General features: G+C 48.5%; 3 non-coding genes across 3 annotated transcripts; all 3 read left to right on the top strand.

The window, feature by feature from the left end:
- The first annotated feature begins 6,964 nt into the window (after positions 1-6,964).
- Positions 6,965-7,046, top strand: TRNAL-AAG (transfer RNA leucine (anticodon AAG)). Its single transcript has one exon. It is a non-coding gene; the product is annotated as a tRNA-Leu (tRNA).
- A 9,545-nt stretch (positions 7,047-16,591) lies between these two features.
- Positions 16,592-16,673, top strand: TRNAL-AAG (transfer RNA leucine (anticodon AAG)). The gene has a single exon. It is a non-coding gene; the product is annotated as a tRNA-Leu (tRNA).
- A 7,375-nt stretch (positions 16,674-24,048) lies between these two features.
- Positions 24,049-24,130, top strand: TRNAL-AAG (transfer RNA leucine (anticodon AAG)). The gene has a single exon. It is a non-coding gene; the product is annotated as a tRNA-Leu (tRNA).

Here is a 24,130-nt window from a genome sequence, read left to right as displayed (position 1 = left end):
AGTTACCTAATGGCAAGTACAGCTACAAAACTAAGAACGCTTCTACTTGAGCTCAGTGTTAATCAATACTAAAAATAGTATCTTGCCAAAATAAATCTTTGTTTGTTTTATTTATTGCGTATTAGTTGCGTCGTGTTATAAAAAGTTAGGAGACGGTCCCTGCTCAGTTTTGTGCCACACTGTGGCATCAACGTTTGCCGAGGTTTCGGAACTATTAGGGCGGAGCCACGCTAAAAGTCGCTGGAAATTGGACGATTTCGTACTTCGTCACGATTGACGTCTCAAGGCTGCGTCACGGCTTCGTAATTTTGACGTCGCGCTCACAAACTTGTGAGCGGAGTCCGTAATTCGGCCCCTGTTTGCCGCTTATCTTGAACCACTCTGTTTGCCCATTGAACATAATGCGTGCATTACAGGATATAAGCTGCAAGAAGCAGAGGTTAAAATTCTGGCGTATGCGGATGACATCGCGGTGTTTTGAGCAGACAAAGCGAGTATTACCGAGACAACTAATGTGGTCGAAAAGTTTTGTGATACGACTGGAGCCCAGATAAACTGGGATAAGAGTCGCGGTTTCTGGCACAGTGATTGGGTAGACACACCAGAAACTTTTTGCCGGCTGACTTGGTAAACCCTACCAACACAGTACCTAGGGGTGCCTCTCGGAAATTACCTCCAGCCTGAACCATACTGGGCAGATCAGGCATTGAGAGCAAAGGAAAAGGCCGACGGGTGGCAAGGCAAGCAACTTTCCGTGTTTTCAAGAGCCACTGTCGCAACCTTCGTCTGGTATCAAAAATTTGGTACGTCATGAATGTGTTGTGTGCTGCAAGGGTGAGCATACAAAAGATACACCGGGTTTTTGCTATTTTTATCTGGGCCTCGACTTGGGAGCGGTCCAGTCTAACTAATTTGTTTTCGCCTGTCAAGAAAGGTGGCCTTGGCTTAGCTCACTTGTTTTTGCGACAAATCGTGTCACGCTTTGTTTTTTTACGCGATCAAAATGATAACCTTTCTTCGCACAGTTATGCAACTAAGGCTGGGTAGATTTCTCCCTGGATACATTGTTTCGACTGTTGAAATATATGCGGAGGTATGACTGGGTACCTGCGTGAAGTAGTGTTGGCGTACAGGCTTTTGAACGTACGTTTTTCCCAGCAGTACCTGTCCACTGTTACAAGGAAAAACCTCTATAGAGACCTTGTAGACGCCATGTTGCCTGTACCTTTGTACCGTTCCACACATCGCGGAGGACCCGGACAGGACGTCCTAAAAAGAGTGAAGAAAATGCTTATACTACCATCAGCCAAATCGTTCTTTTTCAAACTCCATACCAACACCCTCCCAGTTAAGAAGTGGCTTCAAGATAAAGGATTCTTCATTCCCTGGAACATCGACTGCCTTTTATGCAAGAAACGGGAAACAATAGAACACGTATTCCTAGACTGCTGGGACCCGATCTTTTTTTGGGATGTCCTTCAAAGAACCTTAAAAAAAACAGTTACTCCTGGATACATACGGCATCCGTTTCTTGCCTGTGAATAACTCAGAGGAAATACCGTATGACGTGATTATGCTCCTGGGCCTCCACGCTGTGTGGAAAACTCGAATGCAGTTTGAACACGCGGATTTGGTTGTTCGCCCGGATCGCGAACACTTCATTGAGGGCATTGTGCGCTTGAGAAATGTGTACAACGCACTGCCTGATCCAACACAATGGGTATCTGCACTTGAAAAACTGATGTCACTCAAAAAATTTTAAAGTCGTGTTAGCCAAAGTGTGGCCAGCATGTTTTATTTCTTGTAACCTCTTGATTTGAACGTCTGAATCGGCAATAAAGAAAAAAAAGCGTGGCCAAGCGGTCGAAGGCGCTGGTTTAAGGCACCAGTCTCTTCCGAGGCGTGGGTTCGAATCCCACCGCTGCCAGAAGTTTTGCTTTTTCTCTCTGCGGCTGTTAAGTTGATAAAGTTCATAACCTCGTCCTTCTGGTCATTGGACTCTATCACTGCATAAAATCGTTTCAAATCACGCTACTAGAACTGTTAAAGATGACGTCGGCTCAGTTTTGTCTCCCACTTGAAGCTGCGCGCTTTTGTCGCTGATAGATGTGCAGGGCTGCATTTCCTTGGCACTGAGGACACTGAGAAGAACTGAAGGATTATTTTGTTGAACAAGTGTATAAACTAAAAGAAATTTTGAAGCAGCAAGACGTTGCGGAGGAGGTCTTGAGTCTGATGGGCGAACTTGTGGTAATAAAAGTCCATTAGACACGGTTGTCAGCCAAGGGGCATGGCAACCACGATCTTTTACTATGTATTTGTACCAATTCATGCAATAAAGAAAAAAAAAAGTAGCGTGGCCGAGCGGTCTAAGGCGCTGGGTTAAGGCACCAGTCTTTTTGGAGGCGTGGGTTCAAATCTCACCGCTGCCAGTAGTTTTGCTTTTTTCTCTCCGTCTGTTAAGTTGATAAAGTGCATAACGTCGCCCTTCTGGTCATTGGACTCTAGCACTGCATAAAATCGTTTCAAATCACGCTACTAGAACTGTTAAAGATGACGTTGGCTCAGTTTTGTCTCCCACTTGAGAGAGAGAGAGAAAACATTTATTGCTCTAAAAAGTTTCTGGTTTTAGCGGCGGGCCGATGTCTTCATATCTTTGGCCTCTTCACAAGGTCGGCGCCCCAATTCCAGGGCACCGCTGAGTCTTGCTGCTTCGCAGGCATGCCGAACCAGTGCCCTTTGGGCCGCGAGCTCGCTGCTGGTCAGCACACCCTCCCATTGTTCCGCACTCGGGCTATTTAGTTTGTGGAAGGCTCTGTTTCGTTCACATTCCCACGTGATGTGGTATAGTGTGGGGGTTGCCCCACACCACGGACATGTGTTCCTGTATTGTGTAGGGAACAACTTGTTTAGTATGTATAGATTGTGGAAAGTCCCTACTTGCAGTATCCGCCAGCAGACCCCCTCGTGCTGTGTTAATGATGCGTGGGGTGGTGGGTATTTGAATCTCCGCCCTCTGTGGCAGTCTAGTATTTCTGTATACGTTGGTTCCACCGTTATGGGGTCCTCCAGGGCTTCTGACTGCCCTGCTCGGTTCGTGATCTCGCGAACTAGGCTGTCTACCCTCGAGTTACCCTCTATCCCGGTGTGTGCCGGTATCCAGAAAATCCTGTGTCTTACGGTCTTTGTGATGATGGTGATTGTAGCGAGCGTGCGGGTGGCTCGAAAGGAAGTGAAGTGTGGCCGCGTGCGGGGCGGGCCAGTGCGCGTGAGTTTGTTCCGGCAAGCGAACGGGTCGGACGCTCCTGGGCGTCGCTGGCGGCGGAGTTCATCGTCCTGGGCCTGGCGTTCAAGGCCGGCTCGCCAGCACCTGTCGGGCACCTGGTCCGAGGTCTGGTACTGCCCAGCGCTTCGCCATCCGGCGAACAGCTTGCGGAGACAGCTCAACCGCTCCAGCGTGCCTGGCCGCCGCACTTGTGCTGTCGCACTGGTGCCGCACTTTGCAGTACCCGGGCGTGACGCGGTACCCCGCGGTACACCGCAGTACCCCGGACTGTGAAGCAGACGCCGGATACAGACGCCGGAGCGTGGCCTGCCGCGCTACCGAGTCCTCGGGCGACTGGAAGTCCCAAACCAGAAGTAGGACGGTTTTGTGTTGGGACATATCCTATTGGGATAAGCTAGGCTGTTCGCATGTCTGTTGTCAGTTACGTTAATTGGTCAAGAAAAGAAAAGCGTCCGTGTGTCTGTGAACCTGCTCTGCTACCTGCCCAGAGCTCCTGAACGGACCTGGGCCCGTATATAACATCACAATTTGGCGAGCCTGCCAGGATCCTAGAAATTAGTAGATTCAAGGAACTAATCATTCAGAGAGAGGGCAGAGAGTCGAGGACGGGTTCACACGCATCGCGACGTTTGAGCAAAGATGGAGCTCGAGGCGTTGGTGCTGATGAGCGAGCAGCTAGGTATGACGCTTAAAGAATTTCTCGGCTGGTACGAAGAACAGCTTAGCATTGACAAAGAGGAATTAGAAGCGGACTGGGCAGAAACGCGAATGGATGGGCGGCTTACGCCTAATGCCGAACCCAAGCATTTGCATGAGGTTACAGAACTCCGTGAAAGAGAACAGTGGTTGAAGGCGACCGAAAAAACACTATTAGAGCTTCGAAAACGCGTGACAGCGGAGGAGAAAAACGCCTCGTTTCATGGTGTTGGACGTTACATAGATAGAGCTACTGAGTTGGATCAGAGCAGCCCTGACAAAGTGACCCTACTGTTTAATGAAGCACATGGGGCATTACAGGCCGCAGCACCTGCTAGTAGTGTAAGATCACATCTAGAGCATGAGTACAAAGCTGTGAAAGACCTTACGAAGCCTTCAGCGCTACATGTGCTCTGTTTTGACATAGATACAGTTGGACACCGTCCTAATATGTTCACCTCTGTTCTTAACGAGGTTAAGAGCTCCATAAGGACATATGTCTGCATGGAAAGGTGCCTTACTGACTGTCACAGTAATACTGAAAACGTAAGCACCTTGATAAAGGATCACAGGGAAGGACTATGCACCCATGAGAAGGTTGAGAATAAAGTCGTTGTGAGCAGAAATGTGAGCATGCGTGAAGATGAGAAAATGCATAACGAGAGTTTAAGAGTCAAGACTGTGGCTGGCCTAGGTTATATAAGGCTGCTACGAAATGTTGAGCGTGAGAAGCTCGCAAATGGACTGTTGAGCAGCACTGGAAATTCTCCGGAACGTCGAGATGGCTATCTTACTTTAGATACAGCTGCAGCGACTCACACGCCTGGTGAGGATCGCCGCCGGAAAGGTGGGCGACCGAGGCATACCAAGAAAAGTACATATTCTGATGTTTCTAGACTATCTGGAGAACAGGCGGAGGCGAAAGACTGGCCGCAGATCTTCCATGTTCCCAAAGCCGTAAAATCAGTGATGGTTCATCTCAAGAAGAATGTTGGTGGCCGGAAAGAACACCCCCTACGAGAAGCAAGCTGTGCGAGAAAGGGCAGAAGTGCGCGAAGAACCTCGACGTGCAAAGCTCATTTCCGCAAGCACATTCGGTTTAAGCCAAGGACGGAAATGAAACCACATGCCATAAAACAGTGGCATCGTACTCACTGCCGGAAAAAAGCAGCTTGTGAAATAACGGAGGATGTTGCGTCTTAGAATTATCGAGAAGTCGAAATCTCTCTACCATGCGCCAATTGTGTTTGTTAAGATGTCAGACAACGCATACGATTGTACAGTAACTTCCGCGAGTTCAATAACGTCCTGAAGTCTGACTGTGGGTTCATTCCGCGCATTGATGCCGTCTTCATCCTTGCAGGACAGAAAACGTTTTTCTCCAAGTTCAATTTTACGAAGGGTACGTCATTGGAAGGTCACTATGGTTGCTGGAAGCAGGAAAAAAAAACGGATTTTTCCAGTATTTCTGGACTGTACCACTTTCGATATTATGCCTTTTGGCATCAAAACACCACCACCACCTAGAAAGGGCTCGCACAAAACAAGACATACTACGACCGCAAGAGTCGGCCGGGGAAGCTACAGCCTGGAGAGAAAGTGCTCATCTTCCTGCTGGCCTATTCAAACAAACTATTCATGTAATGGCGAGGTCCATTTGAAGTTGTGGGCGTGAGAAACGAGGTTAACTACCTCACTGACTTGGGAGGTGCAAAGGAACAATTCCACATCAACATGCTGAAAAAATATGAGAAACTGCGTACCAGTTTCCCCACCGTGGCTGTCGCCGCTGTAGAAGGAAACATGTTAAACACACATCCCATCTGTCGCAAGAAATGTGACTACAGTGACTGTATCCCGCTATTAAGTTTGTGCCACGCAAGGACTACCATTGATGCTTAGGTGTCGCAAACTATGGGAACTTGCTTCCATATGAAGTGCGAAAGAGTATGTCAAGGAAACTGACAATGTGGGCGCTGACTACGTAAGCCGTGTGTGAACTTGAGCCTGCATTCTGCAGCCTTGTATTTCTTGTGTTAGTGTTTAAGTCCTGTGTCTATGTTACATGAGCAGCGTGTGAAAGGTGTGGGAGTGTGTTTCTGGTGTCCGAACAAAAATTAAAAAAAAAGAACTCGTGTGTTGCATTGTGAAGTTTTGTGTGCTTCTGATTTGGGTTTATTATTGTTGTAGTTTGTTCTCTCCCCGCCACGTTGTCCCCCTCCCCGGCGCCCGAACAGTTGCAAGAAACTGTCTTGAAACGGGGGGAGGTTGTGATGATGGTGATTGTGGCGAGCGTGCGGGTGGCTCGAAAGGAAGTGAAGTGTGGCCGCGTGCGGGGCGGGCCAGTGCGCGTGAGTTTGTTCCGGCAAGCGAACGGGTCGGACGCTCCTGGGCGTCGCTGGCGGCGGAGTTCATCGTCCTGGGCCTGGCGTTCAAGGCCGGCTCGCCAGCACCTGTCGGGCACCTGGTCCGAGGTCTGGTACTGCCCAGCGCTTCGCCATCCGGCGAACAGCTTGCGGAGACAGCTCAACCGCTCCAGCGTGCCTGGCCGCCGCACTTGTGCTGTCGCACTGGTGCCGCACTTTGCAGTACCCGGGCGTGACGCGGTACCCCGCGGTACACCGCAGTACCCCGGACTGTGAAGCAGACGCCGGATACAGACGCCGGAGCGTGGCCTGCCGCGCTACCGAGTCCTCGGGCGACTGGAAGTCCCAAACCAGAAGTAGGACGGTTTTGTGTTGGGACATATCCTATTGGGATAAGCTAGGCTGTATGCATGTCTGTTGTCAGTTACGTTAATTGGTCAAGAAAAGAAAAGCGTCCGTGTGTCTGTGAACCTGCTCTGCTACCTGCCCAGAGCTCCTGAACGGACCTGGGCCCATATATAACATCACAGTCTTATTTGGAAGCTTCGCGCTTTTGTCGCTGATAGATGTGCAGGGCTGCATTTCCTTGGCACTGAGGACACTGAGAAGAACTGAAGGTAGCGTGGCCAAGCGGTCGAAGGCGCTGGTTTAAGGCACCAGTCTCTTCGGAGGCGTGGGTTCGAATCCCACCGCTGCCAGAAGTTTAGCTTTTTTCTCTCCGGCTGTTAAGTTGATAAAGTGCATAACCTCACCCCCCTGTGGTCATTGGACTTTATCACTGCATAACATCGTTTCAAATCACCCTACTAGAACTGTTAAAGATGACGTCGGCACAGTTTTGTCTCCCACTTGAAGCTTCGCGCTTTTGTCGCTGATAGATGTGCAGGGCTGCACTTTTTTTGGCACTGAGGACACTGAGAAGAATTGAAGGTAGCGTGGCCGAGCGGGATTCTGCTTCCGGCCACGCTAGTGAACGGACGCAGGATGCAGGGCTCCTCAGGAGCGGCTTCAGCGGTCCAGCAGGGCCGCGGTAACAGGAATATGGCCTCGGAAAACGAGTACCAAGTTGTTTTGCCTAGTTTGCCAACAGGACGTTTAGTTTTGAATACAGATTTTCTACACTGTGATGTTAGGGCCCACCCGTACAGGGCGGAAGAATTCCGCGACTCGCTCGCGGAGTTATCGCTCTTGCCGGATGTGATTGCCCTCAGAGCCTACCGGATGAGTCATGTGTGGGCGGTGACTTTCAAGGACGAAGAAGAGGTGAAAAAGATAGTCGGCAAGGGTGAGCTTCCAGTGAAAAAGTGCCGATGTATCATGATTGATCCTAACAACCAGGACGTTTGCATGAAAGTACATTGGCTGCTGCAGATCATTCCCGACGACGACGTACAGTCGAGCGCGATTTGAAGGTTATCGCGCGAGCGTCGACCAGCCTAGCACTTCAGGCACCTGGCGGCCGGTTTTGGAACAGGAAAAATCATGATTTTGCACTCTTCTCTCCTTCGTTCGCTGTTCCATACAACAACCATCACCCCCGCGACAAATTCACCGCCCTTTCTCTCTATTTTAAGCTTTACATTTGTTGATATAAAGTGTCCATTTTCAGATAATACCGAAGAATACGTCGTACGCGCTACGATCCCTGCCTGTTTGCAGAAGCAAGAAAAAAAAAAGAAAACTGATAGCCCAGCAGGGAGTGACGGCTGCTGAAGGAACAGCAAAAAGAGTGAGGGAAGCTGGCTTGATGCCTCCCTGGCCTCGGCAGAGAATTCTGGGCCATGGCGCTTTTCACGTTTTCGGTCGACGCTCGCGCGATAACCTTCAAATCGCGCTCGACTACGGCTTGCCTTCGCGCCATTCGGGAAGATGACAGACGTCGGCCGAGAGCGTTGGCGTGTGCATGGCCTGGCTGATAAAGGCTCAACTACAAGAGTGGTCACCTTGAAGTTGAAGTCGGGCGTAAAGCTCGACGACCTGCCACACCAGGCGAGCGTCCCCGGCGAGTTGGCCCTCGTAGTCGTGCCAGGTAGGGCTCCACTCTGCCTGCGGTGCCATGGCACGGGCCACATTCGTCGCGAATGTCGCATTCCCAAGTGCAGTGCGTACCGACGATTTGTTCATGAGAGTAGCCAATGCCAGCGGACGTGCCAATGTAACAGGAGCGTTAACCAGCGAAGACGCCTCAAACCTTCTCATGGACGAGGTGGACATGGAGGAGACAGCACCGGCGGCTAGTGTAACAGCGGAGGTCGCCGAAAAAGCTGCGGTACCATTGTCGCAGCAGGAGCCGCCCGGAGCTGAAGTGGTCGCGGCAGAGCACCAACGACCTCCTTCACAGGGCTCTTCGACCGCTACGAGTGCCGAGTCGAAAACCTCAGTTGATTCTGAGCCACCTCCCGGCACTTCAGAACCTGAGGTTATTACCACCATTACCACCAGTTCAGTCTGCCCGGCGGTTGGGAAACAACCGCACGACATGACCCTCAGCGTGGAGACGCAGGAGGACGGTGGGGGCGGAGACGAGCCACCGACCAAAGCCACAGGTATTCGGAGGCATACCTTGAAGCAAACCGCCTCCGTAAACGTGTTCTGTATAGCTCAGGTGGTTGGGGGGTTTCCGCAAACGCCATGGCTGTCATCCTAAACGGTTCGTTGTTTTTATTTGTACCAGGTAGCAGGCGCCAAGGTTACTTTGTCGTTTTTGTACGGTCGGGTTTATTTTTGTTTTGTTTTTTTGCTGCCCGTCGACGTGCTTATCACTACAGTATCAGGAGCATACACCCTCGGTCTGTTGTAACGGGCACCATTCTATCGTGTAGCCATGGCGGTTAGTATCGAAAGAGCGCTACGGGTAGCGACGTTAAACATACGGGGCCTCGGAGCAAGAAGACGGCAATGCCAGCTGAGTCGCTTTCTGTTAGATAATGGCTTGCATATACTGGGATTTCAAGAGACAAAAATTGAGAGCCAGAAGCTCACGGACCAAATGGTGTCCAATTTTCAAGCTCATTTTGATGTGTGTATTTCTTACGCGATTGGTGGATCAGCTGGTTGCGCCATATTTACACGGAAAAGCTTTGGCATCACAGTGCTGTCAGTGTTTCCATGTGGCAGCGGGCGCCTCTCTATGGCTGATGTAGTCTTTGGCGAATTGGAGTGCCGCGTTATCTGTGTGTATGCGCCGAATATTGACATGGAGCGGCGATCCCACTTTGAACGCTTTGAGGCATATATAAACTGTCAGAAAGTGGTTATACTGCTAGGCGACTTAAACTGTGTGTGCAATGTTGACGACCGCGCAAAATGTTTGCGTGTTCCTTGAAAACATTGGTAGCGTTTTTGCCAGCGGTACTCGTCCGCAGTTTACCCACTTCCAGCGAGACAGCCACGCAAGGCTAGACAGATTGTATGTCTCTGCGGAATTGGTGCTCTGGTGTAGTGAGTGCGAAGTAAAACCCGTCGCATATAGTGATCACTGCTTGGTAACTGCCACCTTTGGTAAGACGCAGAGCAAACGAACCTTTAGCTGGGACTTGTGGAAAATGAATGCGCAGCTTTTGGATCATGAAGCTTTCGTCGACAAAGTAACGAAAGAACTGAAAAATGTGACTACAGGCGAGCCAGTAAGCTACGCCATTCGTTGGGAAGAGGTTAAGCAGAAAGTAAAAACAAGGGCTATTGAAAGGAGTAGTGTCATCCGACGCGAGCAGAAAGAAGCTGAAACAAAGCTTCGCCATCAACTGAAGTTTTTTGTTACCATGGAGAATGCCGAACCTGGTCTGTATATTAGCGAAATAAAGGAAGTGAAAACTGAACTTGAAAGGATAGATACGGGGATATACAAGGCGGCAGTAGTGAGATCAAGGTCAGATAAGCTTTGGGCGGATGAATTGCCAACCAAACGCGCTCTTTCAGACGAAAAGAGATACGCATGTCAAAAGGAAATCCGCCAGCTAGCTATAGGTGACAACATTACGTCGGACAGAAATGAAATTAAGCAAGGGATTGCCGAGCACTTTAACGTAATTCTAAGTCATCCACAGGACCTTAAAGATGGGTTCCAAAAGAATTCCTCCCATTGATGCCAAAGCTAGACGAAGATGTGAAGACAACTAGAACAATCAATTACACCAAGTGAGATATAATGTGCAATAGATGACCTAGCTGCCGGGAAAGCACCTGGGCCTGATGGCTTAGGGGCCATTTTCTATAAAACATTCTGCTCTGAGCTAGCCCATTTTCTTTCTCATGTCATTAACGAAGCGTATGACCGGAAAAGACTGCCTTTGTCCTTCACAACGTTAGATATTGTGCTAATCCCAAAGAGCGATGATGCTCAGAAACGTTTGCTGCTAGGGTCATATCGCCCAATAACTCTTGTTAATGTGGATTATAAAATATTCACCAAAGTTCTTTCAAGGCGACTGCAAGGCGTTATTAAAATGTTGGTTGGACCATACCAGACTTGTGGCATTAAAGGCCGCAGTATCACGACAAATGTTCACGTGGCTCGAAGCGTGCTCGAGTGTTATGACGCGCTTGGTGGTCACGTCGCGATGATACAGTTTGACCTTGCAAAAGCCTTCGATCGTGTCTCGCACAAGGCATTGCAGTGCATACTTGAACACACGAACGTGGGCAGTGTCATTACGGAAGGTGTCAAGATGGCTTACAAAAATTGCACAACGCGAATGATTGTTAACGGCGAGCTCACTGATAGCTTGTGCGTGCTGTTGTCGGTGAGACAGGGATGCCCGCTATCACCACTGCTGGGGCCGAATTAAAGACTGCTCACAATCACACTCACAATCTTCCTATTGGCCAGCGGCAACACGGCGGGAGCGGCCTTTCTTTAAGTCATCGAAGTCTGCTGTTTACGTCATGAAGACACTTGAAGTGATGACGTTGGCTACGGGCGAATTTTGAGCGGGGGTGGTGAGCGACGCGAGCCGCTCACAAAGGAAAAATGGCGGCGATCTATGCGGCGGCCGGCGTTCTCGTGAGGTGGTAGCGGCAGCGCCCTGACGCGATCATTGGCGAAGGACGGTGTACGAAGACTGTTTGACGTGCCGGACGAGATGTTTCGACGCATGTTGCTACTCGGGAAGGATATAGGACACTGACTGTGCGACGCGATGAACTGAGATGGGTGTGTGCGGCCGAGTGCGCTGTCTGTGCGGCGGCAGATAATGGGTGCACTGCGCTTTTTTCGAGCTGCTAGAGGCTCCAAGCCGCTACTGGGAGCGAGGCGAACAACGGCTTCGCGCAGCCGACAGTTCGAAAACGTTTGCGGCGTGCAGCTAGGGCGGCGACGAAGAAAGGCTTCCTTCGTCACGGCAGCATACCGGGCGTCGTTGGGTTTGTCGACGGCCCATCGGGCGTCTACGAGTAGCCTTGTGATGTCCCTGTTTTCAGATATCAGATGCCAACATGATTTGGGTCATGAACCTCCCTACGTGGGATCTTGGGATGATGCTTTCTTCTAGCGTACTTCTCGGCTGCACACAGGCATGACACAGGCCGAGGCAGGCCTTCTGTGAGACGTCGAATTCACGACAGTGAGCCGCGCTGCTCTTTGCAAGATAAGTTATGATAGGCTCCACACGCCTCACATGTATTGCCGTTCTTGGGCTTTTATAAAAGCTGAAACGTAAGACGCGTCGTACATTGTTGAAATGCCTACGTAAGAAACGAAGATGGGAATGCGTGTGTTTGATGCCTGTATTGAGTAGGAATGGGGCACCATTTGTACCGATATGAAGTGCTAGGTTGTCCTTACAGCAGTGTTGCTGAAACGTTCAATCATTCGTTGTCTGCACGCCCATTAATGTCGTCAGCAAAACCTGGCAATGAGCTACTTGATGCGACTCTTCCATTGTGTCAGCAAGGCTGTCAAAGTTTATGAGGCTGTTGAGGTCGGCAACGACGAATAATGTGCTTAACAGCGTGCCATTTTCGGTCATGCTGGTAAAAGGGGCACCTGTTGGAGACATGGCTGCCACTGCCATGGAATCCCGGTCCGGACAATACACCTCCACAAGATTAATGGTGGATAACTGCATAGACGTGCTGAAGAGCCGCTTCCAATTTTTGCAAAAATACTAGACGCTCCTCTACCAGCCAGAGCGTGTAGCATGTGCTGTGTTGCATAACTTCTTTGGATGTCTTCCTGCCTGCAGACGAGGAGGATGCTGCTGGCTTGGACAGGAAAGGATCACAGCTGTCTACCGGCTACTTGGAAGTGGGGTCGCTATTGCCATGCATACCTCTAGGGAAAAGCCATATAGAATCAATTTTAGCCTGTTCTACAGAACCTGCCACCAGAGCTGGCTGGCACAGCTGCCCATGGTGCTGCAACAGCTGTGGCATCAATCCCAGCACAACTATCGGCTGTGATATACCCCACGTGGCTGACCAACTCATCACAGGCAGCCAAGTGCAGCGCCTTCTCGTTTCATGTCTGTGCCAGAAACCTGTTGTGATAAAGATGAATTTTCTCGAACCATGCGTTCTCGAACCTCATCTGTCAAGTCAAATTTGTCTTCGTACCCCCCCCCCCCCATATAAACTGTTGCTTGCAACCGTGCATGTGGGTGTTTGTGTGTGCGCATGTGTTTGAGTACGTAATTAGTGTTTCACAACGAGTCAGCAATTGTGATGCCTATCGGAATGGGAAAGTCCCACAGAAGTTTTTTAGAAGCACGTGTTTCCACTGTGCACCTTTATTTTCCTGCAGCGTTTCACACGCTTGAATATGCAGCAGCGAAACCAACTGCCTGCAATAGCACAGGCAGTTATTTGCACGTGCTGCACAATTGTGCTACACTGAGAAGACGCACACGAATAATGTTTTAGAGCCTGTAAGCTGGCACAGTACTCATCGCAGGTCTGTCTGACACACTTCAGAAACAAGAAATGAAAGTATTGTGCATAAAACACAAAAGAATAGTTGCTTAATGATTACAGGCTTGCATAGTAGTTGTCATAGGTTTGGCCCATTTCAGAAGCAGGAAACAAAGTATGGCACTTAACACGGTGCAGAAACATGACACAAGTAGTGCTATGCTATGTACAATGTTTGCAATGTTTCCATTAGTGAGCTTTTCAGGACTACAGGCCTGCATATACTGTTGGGATGCATAGAACGCATTTGTTTAATGCTAAACAGTGTAAAGCTGTCAAATTGAATGCATAATATTGCGAGTTTTGGTGCTCACAGTGATTGTAGCATAAGCAGAAAATCTCATAGGTATACAAACTTGTGCAAAAACATCACTTGCATCAAGCAAATGGTGTGTGGGAAGAAGGTATCGCTCAAAAACAAAGCAACTCAGTCATGAGAACAAAGAAAAAAAATACAGAGCACACTACAATAAAAGCTACATCGAAAGCCCTGTTACGATGGCACTGCAGTGAATGAAGGCTTCGGGTTCAGTCACGGCAGGGGTGGAAGCATTCCCATGATCATGTTCTTTCCTAAACTATCCAGCTACATATAAACAGATGATAATGCAAGGACAGAGCTTCATTTTGGCCTACACTACATGCTTCACAGTCTTCTTGTATTTCCTAAAGAGAAACCGATAGAATCACGGAGCCTGCACGTTGCACTTTAAGCACTTTTCTCATCGATACTAGTAGGCGCCGACCGAAAACACCTTCGCAAGTTGTCTTTGTCCATTTCCGTGTCAAGCGCTCCATGAAATTTTATCGCTGCAGGCCCTGAACTTCGACCCCATTCTATTAGATTTTCAGCATGCTCACGGCACTCGCACGGTACTTCGATTACCGACTACGTTAAAAAAAGCAGCACCTTCTAGGGGAATCAGCTGTTTGCTTGCAGGCCGCCATGTGCACGCCATGACTGCGCCGGCGCACCCTCGCGACAACAAAAGTTACCTAATGGCAAGTACAGCTACAAAACTAAGAACGCTTCTACTTGAGCTCAGTGTTAATCAATACTAAAAATAGTATCTTGCCAAAATAAATCTTTGTTTGTTTTATTTATTGCGTATTAGTTGCGTCGTGTTATAAAAAGTTAGGAGACGGTCCCTGCTCAGTTTTGTGCCACACTGTGGCATCAACGTTTGCCGAGGTTTCGGAACTATTAGGGCGGAGCCACGCTAAAAGTCGCTGGAAATTGGACGATTTCGTACTTCGTCACGATTGACGTCTCAAGGCTGCGTCACGGCTTCGTAATTTTGACGTCACGCTCACAAACTTGTGAGCGGAGTCCGTAATTCGGCCCCTGTTTGCCGCTTATCTTGAACCACTCTGTTTGCCCATTGAACATAATGCGTGCATTACAGGATATAAGCTGCAAGAAGCAGAGGTTAAAATTCTGGCGCATGCGGATGACATCGCGGTGTTTTGAGCAGACAAAGCGAGTATTACCGAGACAACTAATGTGGTCGAAAAGTTTTGTGATACGACTGGAGCCCAGATAAACTGGGATAAGAGTCGCGGTTTCTGGCACAGTGATTGGGTAGACACACCAGAAACTTTTTGCCGGCTGACTTGGTAAACCCTACCAACACAGTACCTAGGGGTGCCTCTCGGAAATTACCTCGAGCCTGAACCATACTGGGCAGATCAGGCATTGAGAGCAAAGGAAAAGGCCGACGGGTGGCAAGGCAAGCAACTTTCCGTGTTTTCAAGAGCCACTGTCGCAACCTTCGTCTGGTATCAAAAATTTGGTACGTCATGAATGTGTTGTGTGCTGCAAGGGTGAGCATACAAAAGATACACCGGGTTTTTGCTATTTTTATCTGGGCCTCGACTTGGGAGCGGTCCAGTCTAACTAATTTGTTTTCGCCTGTCAAGAAAGGTGGCCTTGGCTTAGCTCACTTGTTTTTGCGACAAATCGTGTCACGCTTTGTTTTTTTACGCGATCAAAATGATAACCTTTCTTCGCACAGTTATGCAACTAAGGCTGGGTAGATTTCTCCCTGGATACATTGTTTCGACTGTTGAAATATATGCGGAGGTATGACTGGGTACCTGCGTGAAGTAGTGTTGGCGTACAGGCTTTTGAACGTACGTTTTTCCCAGCAGTACCTGTCCACTGTTACAAGGAAAAACCTCTATAGAGACCTTGTAGACGCCATGTTGCCTGTACCTTTGTACCGTTCCACACATCGCGGAGGACCCGGACAGGACGTCCTAAAAAGAGTGAAGAAAATGCTTATACTACCATCAGCCAAATCGTTCTTTTTCAAACTCCATACCAACACCCTCCCAGTTAAGAAGTGGCTTCAAGATAAAGGATTCTTCATTCCCTGGAACATCGACTGCCTTTTATGCAAGAAACGGGAAACAATAGAACACGTATTCCTAGACTGCTAGGACCCGATCTTTTTTTGGGATGTCCTTCAAAGAACCTTAAAAAAACAGTTACTCCTGGATACATACGGCATCCGTTTCTTGCCTGTGAATAACTCAGAGGAAATACCGTATGACGTGATTATGCTCCTGGGCCTCCACGCTGTGTGGAAAACTCGAATGCAGTTTGAACACGCGGATTTGGTTGTTCGCCCGGATCGCGAACACTTCATTGAGGGCATTGTGCGCTTGAGAAATGTGTACAACGCACTGCCTGATCCAACACAATGGGTATCTGCACTTGAAAAACTGATGTCACTCAAAAAATTTTAAAGTCGTGTTAGCCAAAGTGTGGCCAGCATGTTTTATTTCTTGTAACCTCTTGATTTGAACGTCTGAATCGGCAATAAAGAAAAAAAGCGTGGCCAAGCGGTCGAAGGCGCTGGTTTAAGGCACCAGTCTCTTCCGAGACGTGGGTTCGAATCCCACCGCTGCCAGAAGTTTTGCTTTTTCTCTCTGCGGCTGTTAAGTTGATAAAGTTCATAACCTCGCCGTTCTGGTCATTGGACTCTATCACTGCATAACATCGTTTCAAATCACGCTACTAGAACTGTTTAAGATGACGTCAACTCAGTTTTGTCTCCCACTTGAAGCTTCGCGCTTTTGTCGCTGATAGATGTACTGGGCTGCATTTTCTTGGCACTGAGGACACTGCGAAGAATTGAAAGTTGCGTGGCCGAGCAAGTTTCTGAATTTCTTGGCCACGCTACCTTCAAAGATTGGAGCCATTAGTGAAGAGAATTTTAGCATGACGACGCCACAACCCACCTGGCTGATTGTTGTATTAATGAATGCTCATTGTGCAATGTAAGTTTTTTTGTGTATTGTGCCGAAGTCAGGCAATGAAGAAAAAAGAAAAGGCAGCGTGGCCGAGCGGTTTAAGGCGCTGGTTTAAGGCACCAGTCTCTTCGGAGGCGTGGTATCGAATCCCACCGCTGCCAGAAGTTTTCTTTTTTCTCTCCGGCTGTTAAGTTGATAAAGTGCATAACCTCGCCCTTCTGGTCATTGCACTCTATCACTGCATAACATCGTTTCAAATCACGCAATTAGAACTGTTAAAGATGACGTCGGCTCAGTTTTGTCTCCCACTTGAAGCTTCGCGCTTTTGTCGCTGATAGATTTTCATGGCTGCATTTCCTTGGCACTGAGGACACTGCGAAGAACTGAAGGTAGCGTGGCCGAGAAGTGCACTTCCGGCTTCGCTAGCGAGCGGACGTGTGTGAAATGGGCTCCGTCGGAGCGGCCTCAGCGGCCCAGCCGGGCCGCGGTAACAGGTCTCTTGCCGCTGTTTCTTCAGCAGGATGTGATTATCAGGTAGTTTTACCAAGTTTGCCTACAGGGCGTTTTGTTGTGAACACAGTTTTTTCGCACTGTGATATCAGGGCCCGCCCTTACCGGGTGGAAGTTTTCCGCGGTGCGCTCGCGGAGTTATCGCTCCTGCCGGAAGTCATCGCCATCGGAGCCTACAGGATGAACCATGTGTGGGCGGTTACCTTCAAGGATGAAGACGCCGTGAAAAAAAATGTCAGTTCTGGTGAGCTGGTTGTGAAAAAGTGTCGGTGTCTTGTTATCGACCCAGCTAACCAAGATGTACGCATGAAAGTACACTGGCTTTTACACAGTGTACCGGACGAAGGCGTGAAGCTCGCCTTTGCGGCATATGGCAATTTAACCGATGTCGCCCGCGAGCGGTGGCGCGGGCAGGGCATGGTGGACTAAGGGTCTACCACACGGCATGTGACCCTGAATCGGAAGCCGGGTGTAAAGTTTGACGACATCCCCCACCAGGTGAGCGTCGCCGGTGAGCTGGCCCTTGTGGTCATGCCAGGGGGAGCTCCGCTCTGCCCACGCTGCCGCGGCACCGGCCACACTCGCCAAGAGTGCCGTATACCAATGTATGGTGCCTGTCGACGGTTCGGTCACGAGGAAGGCCAGTTCGAGGGGACCTACGCAAAAGTGACAGGGCCCGTGAACGCTCAGGACGCATCCGCCTTGTTCATGGACGAGACGGATATGCAAGAGACATTTTCCGCTGCGACTGAGAACGCTGCGGGTGAGAGGGAGACTGCTCTGGGGGTGCCGCCTCAGGACAAAACCGTGGTTGAGGCGGACGTCACGACACGTGAACCAGCGCCTCACCAGGACGTCGGGCCCAAGTCAGAGGGCGAGGCGAAAGTTTCAGTCGACACTGAGGCTCCTTGCATTCCTCCAGATTCTGAGGGCATGGACATTCTTCCCGGTGCGGCTACCTTGGTGGCCGGAAAACGCCCCCACGACGCCGTTGACAGCGGGACGCTTCAACAGGACCACATCGGAGGAGACGGACCGCCACCTAAAACTCCAGGTTTGAGGCGGTATACCCTGAAGCCGCGGCCGAACATTTCGGTCGATTCAAGGCAGGCGGGGAAACCGCCTCCATAGTTTTTTGTGCAAAGTGTCATTTTGGGCTAAGGGTATTGGGGTGTTAAGTGGAGAAATATGGTTAAGTGGAGAACCGGGTTAAGTGGAGAAATATGGGAGACGCCATCGCCCTGCAGTGGGTATAATCAGGCTGATGATGATGACGATGATTGGGGTGTGGCTCGAGGGCAGACACCATTTTATAAGGAGTTTTTTTTCTTTTCGATATGGCGATTACAATAAGTGAAGCACTGCGTGTAGCAGTTATTAACGTGAGAGGCCTTGGAGGAAGAAGGCGACAGTGTCAGCTCAGTCGCCTTCTTCTAGATAACGACCTACATGTAGTCGCCGTGCAAGAATCGAAAATTGAGAGTCAAGTTGCTACAGACCGAATGGTGTCCGCTTTCCGTACGCATTTTGATGCATGTGTCTGCCATTCTGTAGGTGCCTCTGGTGGCTGTGTACTTTTTCTTCGCAATAATCTTGGTATTATGGTACAGTCGATTTTCTCGTGTCAAAGCGGCCGTCTCCTTGTCGTTGATTTTTTGCACTGCGGCATTAATTTCCGAGTTATTTGTGTGTATGCACCAAACGCAGAGACTGAGCGAAAATTATTTTTTGAAGGATTGGAGTCATATTTAAACAGTGACAAAGTGATAATCCTACTGGGCGATTTCAATTGCGTTTGCCAAGCTTCAGATCACGCCAAAAAGTCAATTGTACGTGATAAAAGTGCTGATGTTTTGAATGAAATCGTCCATGGCCATGATTTAGAAGATATTGGAAGTTTATTTACTAATGGCACCTATACACAATATACCCATTTTCAGGGCAACAGCCATGCTCGATTAGACAGACTGTATGTCGCAGCTGAACTTGTACCACTTTGCACCTTGTACGAAGTTAGACCTGTGGCTTTCAGTGAAGTATAGTGATTGCAACCTTTGGAAGAAAACAAAGCAAGAATCGGTTAATTTGGCATTTATGTAAACTTAATAATTTGATCGATTCACTGGTCACTGACCATGGTCAATTTTAAAACAAATGACGTTCCGGGAGCTCTACGGCTCCCTTGTTCACAATGAACAACCGGCCGGACGTCCCGGACTTTTTGTAGCAGTTGGTACTGTTCATAGAGATTTCGCGTAGATAGGATGCAGTGTGCCATCATTCTTGTTTATTGTTTTAGATGTTGTCTGGATTATTAGTGACTCGAGATTTCGGCGGGCTGATACGTTCTTTTCCGTTGTCATTATTTCTGCTTCATCCCAGTTAATTTCATGGCCAGTCTCTTGCGCATGCTCTGCGATTGCGTTCGTTGTCACTTTTCCTTTACGTACATCGTACTGATGATCTTTCAGGCGTCTCGTGAAATCTTTCGTTTCGCCTACGTAAACTGCTGAACAGTCTGCGCAGGAAATTTTGTAAACCACTCCGGGAAACTTCGCACGTGGGAGCTGATCTTTCACATTTACAAGCTCGTTTCGTATCTTGCTTGTCGGGACATGTGCCACATTGACGCCATGCTTGCGGAACATCCGTGCCAGTGCCTCACTGATTCCTGATACGTAAGGGATAGGGGCTCGTTATGGTTTCGGTGCGTTGGCACTTTCGTCTTCCCTGGCTTCTTCGATGGAGCCAATCTTCTTTGCGTGTTTCGAATGAACGACAGCGGGTAGCAGTTTCTTTTCAAGTCACTTTCGATGGTCTTCATTTCGTGGTTTAGGACTTCATATTCACTGCGTACTTCCCTGGCGCGGTTGATTACAGACGCAACCACGGACCGCTTATGACTGACTGGGTACGCTGAATTAAAATCAAGGTACCTTCAGGAATGCGTAGGTTTCCGGTAGACGCGAAACCTGAGACCAGTCGGGGTACGGGATACCACAGTGTCGAGGAACGGAAGGCAGCCGTCGGTCTCTTCCTCAACAGTAAAGTTGATTATAAGTTAATAAGTTGTTAGAGGACGAGAGCTTTTTAACGAAACAGATCAAGAATTAAATATATTACTTACAGCGAAACCGTTGAGCTTCGCTGCAAAATGGGAGAATTTTAAGCAGGGGTGAAAATGAGAGCGATTGAAAAAAGCACGAAATTAAGATACGCAGAGAAGCAAAAAGAAGCAGAGCTTCGTAAACAGCTCGAATTTCTGACGTGTATAGAAAACGCCCAACCAGGCGCAGGCTTTAATGAGATCAGGGGTGTCAAAGCCCAGCTTGAAAAAATGGACGAAGATAAGTATAGTTTGGCAGTTATTCGGGCGCGGACGGAACAGCTGTGGGCGGGGGAAATACCAACAAAACGTGCGTTATCAGACGAAAAACGATACGCGTGTCGAAAGGAAATACGAGAAATAAGAACTAGCACAGGTATTTCGGCGGACAGTAGTGTAATCAAGAGCGCAAGCTGTGATCATTTCGCAGATATGCTCGGTCAGTCGTGAAAAACTGAACGGGGCTTTATGGTGAATTCATTCCAGTTATGCCGAAACTTGAGGAAGAAGTTAAAACACGGCTTGAGCGGCCGATTTCCGTGAACGAAATTGAGGAGGCAATAGATGCCCTGCCAGCAGGTAAAGCCCCTGGCCCTGACGGACTGGGTGCAGCTTTCTACAAAGTGTTCAAACCTTCAATAGCCTAGGCTCTGCTGAAGGTTGTTGACGAAAGCTATGAGAAAAAACGTGTTCCGCTGTCTTTCACAACATCCCACATAGTGCTTATTCCTAAAACCGATGACCCTGATAAGCGCCTGTTGGTGGGGCTTATCGCCCGATAAGCCTCACCAACGTCGACTACAAAATTTTCATGAAGGTGCTAGCGAAAAGATTGCAGGGTGTTATAACAACGCTCGTAGGCGCGCACCAAACATGCGGAATTAAAGGGCGAAGTATCGCCACTAACATACACGTGGCACGATCCATACTATAATGCTGTGACTCATTTGATGACCGAGTGGCGATGATACAACTAGACCTGGCAAAAGCCTTTGACCGCGTTTCTCACGATGTTCTGTTTGCCGTATTAGATCATGCAAATGTCGGCTGAATAATAATGGAGGGCGTGAGAATGGCATACGAAAACTGTACCACACGGATCGTTGTGAATGGAGAACTCACTGAAAGCCTCCAAGTGCGATCTTCTGTGAGGCAGGGTTGTCCATTGTCGGCATTGTTATTCGCAGCCTACCTTGAACCGTTTTGCTTGGCCATATGGAATAATGAATGCATAATGGGCTTCACGCTACAATCAGTGCATGTGAAAATACTGGCTTATGTCGACGACATCGCTGTCTTTTGTTCAAATAGAGAAAGTATTTGCGAGGCGACGAATGTAACAAAAAGTTTGCAGCTGCACAGGTGCCCAGATAAACTGGGAAACAAGCTGTGGTTTCTGGCATGGTAGCTGAGAGGTCACACCCGAACACTATTCTCGGATGCGCTGGTCAACCACTCCAGCATTGTATCTAGGAGTGCCTCTTGATTCTTACCGGGACCCAGATCCGTACTGGCATGACAAAGCATCGATGGCCAAGGAAAAAAGTGATGTGTGGCAAGGAAAGCAGTTATTCATGTTCTCGCGTGCCACTATATGTAATCTGTTCCTTAATGCTAAAGTGTGGTACGTGATGAATGTGCTGAGTGGTTCGAGGACAAACATACAAAAACTTCACCGTGTTTTTGCCGTTTTCATTTGGGCGTCGACCTGGGAAAGGACGAGCCGAACAAATTTGTTTCTTTCCGTGCAAAAAGGAGGGCTTGGTCTGGCGCATTTATTTTTGCGACAAGTTGTCTCGCGTTTCATGTACCTTCGTGACCAAAATGATGTCTTCCTCAGGACAGTAATTCATGTTCGGCTTGGTTGACTCCTTCCTAATTTTCTTGTCAGTTCGTATCTCAATGTAGGTGGTACAGTAAGAGGGTGCTTGCGAGAAGTGGTGCTCGCGTACAAATTGCTGCATGTTCGCTTTTCCATGGAGTATTTGCGGAATGTTAATCGGAAAAAAATGTATGTGGACCTAGTAGACACAATGCTTCCTGTACCGATATACCGGTTGTCGCAATGTCCAGGCCCAGGAGATGATGTACTCAAGAGAGTTAAGAAGATGCCAATATCACCACCAGTCAAATCATTTTTCTTTAAACTCCACACTAGCACATTATCAGTCAAAATATGGATGCACGTTAAAGGACTTTTCGTCCCTTGGTTAACAAACTGTTTCTTGTGTAACAGACCTGAGACTATAGAACACGTGCTTTTGGACTGTTGGGATGCCATTTTGTTCCGGGATGTGTTTTAGAGAACTTTAAAAAAAGAGCTACCTCTAGATGCATATGGTATACGATTTTTACCTTTTCCTAATACAGAGGAGTTTCCCTTTGCCATAATAATGCTCCTGGGCCTCCACAGCTTGTGGCAAACCAGAATGCAGTTTAACAATGCAGATATACAAGTCAATCGTGTACAAGAACATTTCAAACACAGTGTTGTGCGGTACAGGGAAGTGCATATGACACTGCTGGAGCAGCCACAATGAACCCATGTGCTTGAGTTTGGCAAAACTGAAAAAGATTTAACCTGCCGTGTCACGCGAAAGTGTGCTGGCACGTTTTATTATTCATCGTCTTGTTTTGAATGTCCAAGTCGGCAATAAAAAAAAGAAAGTAGCGTGGCCGAGCGGTCTAAGGCGCTGGTTTAAGGCACTAATCTCTTCGGAGGCGTGGGTTCGAATCCCACCGCTGCCAGAAGTTTTGCTTTTTTCTCTCCGGCTGTTAAGTTGATAAAGTGCATAGCCTCGTCCTTCTGGACATTGGACTGCATCACAGCATAACAGCGTTTCAAATCCCGCTATTAGAACTGTTCAAGTAGACGACGTAGTCTCAGTTTTATCTATCACTTACAGCGTTGCGTTATTATCGCTGATAGATGTGCAGGGCTGCATTTCCTTCGCACTGAGGACACTGTGAAGAACTGAAGGTAGCGTGGCCGAGCCGATTCTTTCGCGACGTTACCGACCCCTTTTTGCGCACTGTGTGCAAGTTGGGGGCGTTGCGGGTGTTGCCCAATTTCGTTGTTGCCACGGAAGGCATGCCAGGGCGTCTTTCAATTTTTTTTAAAGAGGTTGTCAGCAGTGTTCAAATTCTGTCAGCTCGCTTCTCGACAGAATCCTTAAGTTCAGTGAAAAAGAAGAACCTGTATAAAGCTGTTTGTGACGACTTCTTCTTTGTTCCTGTGTACAGAGCCTTGTATAGCGGCCGTCTAGGTCAAGACGTACTGAAGCGTGTCAAAAGAATGCCTGTTTCTCCTGGGGCAAAGACGTTTTTCTTTAATTTACATACAGGAACATTGTCGGTACAAACGTTTTTTGAAAGCAAGGCTTTTATCTGCCATGGGGTTCACTTTGCTTAATATGTAAACAGCCAGAGACAATAGACCATGTATTTCTGCACTGCTGGGAGGGCGTCTATTTTTGGGATGTGCTGTAACGAACTGTTAAAAAAGAATTACCATTAGGCTCATACGGGATTATATTGCTGCCAACTGAAAATAATGATGGGATTCCACTTGATACGGTTATGCTAATAGGCGTGCACAGTCTGTGGCGGTCCAGAATGGCTGGTTTTCACTGTGACCCTGACGCCCGCCCTGCAAGGCTCTACTTTCGCGAGAGTATACACGCATTGGTTGAAATGCACAAATTGAAGACCACTGTACCAGACTGGATTTCAAGAGTCGAACCACTATGCGAGCTGAAGGAATTTTAACTTGACAAAGGCAACTCGTCTTAGCCTGCCCGCTTCTGTAGTAACAGTGTCATGCTTGTGGTAACCGCTCTGCTGTGAGCCTTCTGTTTGTAGCGCGTTTTTGTTGGTTTTGTGTTGTGTTGGTGATGACCGGCAATAAAGAAAAAAAAAAAGGTAGCGTGGCCGAGCGGTCTAAGGCGCTGGTTTAAGGCACCAGTCTCCTCGGAGGCGTGGGTTCGAATCCCACCGCTGCCA

Source organism: Amblyomma maculatum, chromosome 2 (assembly GCF_055883805.1).
Source record: "Amblyomma maculatum isolate TAMU_Amacu chromosome 2, ASM5588380v1, whole genome shotgun sequence".
NCBI lineage: Eukaryota > Metazoa > Arthropoda > Arachnida > Ixodida > Ixodidae > Amblyomma > Amblyomma maculatum.
The sequence above is the reverse complement of the archived record's forward strand: the minus strand, read 5'-3'. Positions and strand labels throughout refer to the sequence as shown.